Source organism: Etheostoma spectabile, chromosome 15, assembly GCF_008692095.1.
Source record: "Etheostoma spectabile isolate EspeVRDwgs_2016 chromosome 15, UIUC_Espe_1.0, whole genome shotgun sequence".
In the NCBI taxonomy this organism is placed as follows: Eukaryota; Metazoa; Chordata; class Actinopteri; order Perciformes; family Percidae; genus Etheostoma; species Etheostoma spectabile.
The window spans coordinates 32,445,673-32,446,197 of record NC_045747.1 but is presented as its reverse complement, the minus strand read 5'-3'; the positions used below and the strand labels follow the sequence as shown (position 1 = coordinate 32,446,197).

At 35.6% G+C, this 525-nt stretch overlaps 1 long non-coding RNA gene across 1 annotated transcript in view; it reads right to left on the bottom strand.

Moving 5' to 3' along the window:
- Nucleotides 1-123: 123 nt before the first annotated feature.
- Nucleotides 124-525, bottom strand: part of LOC116703179 (uncharacterized) — a 14,669-nt gene continuing 14,267 nt past the window's right edge. Inside the window, exon 4 of the long non-coding RNA XR_004335369.1 lies at nucleotides 124-177. This is a non-coding gene — a long non-coding RNA (uncharacterized LOC116703179). The remainder of the gene's footprint in view (nucleotides 178-525) is intronic.

Below are 525 nucleotides of genomic sequence, written 5' to 3'. Positions count from 1 at the left end.
CACATTAATACAAATTTTTACCTGGGGTGCCCAAACCTTTGAACCCCACTGTATATGGGAAATCTACTTTGTCTAAATGCTCCTGGAGCGTGAGCACAAAAACTTGCATATAGTGTCGGAGGAACCCTTGTGACAAAAAGTTGTCAAAAGAATTTTGATAACTAAAACAATGCACAACTTCGTGTAGGTGGGTGTAAATGTCTCTGATAAATTGCAATTCTATTCTCCTACACAGTATTATATATTTTTTTGTTAACAATACATTGCAGTTCTAGTGTTATTTTGTGGTCTGTTTTGCTTTTATTTTGAAAAGCGCCGTTTTCTTCTTCTGGTATTTTGTTTGACGCTACATTTCCGGTCATACTCTCTCTTCACAATGTGTTGCTCACGCATCGTCAGAGCAGTAAAACTTGTAAGTTATTAATCATTCATCCATTTGAATTTTGTAAAGAAAAGGTTCACATTGTGACTTACTTTATTATTCTTGTTGTTCGCACATGGTATTTCTAAGAGCTCCAACTGTGA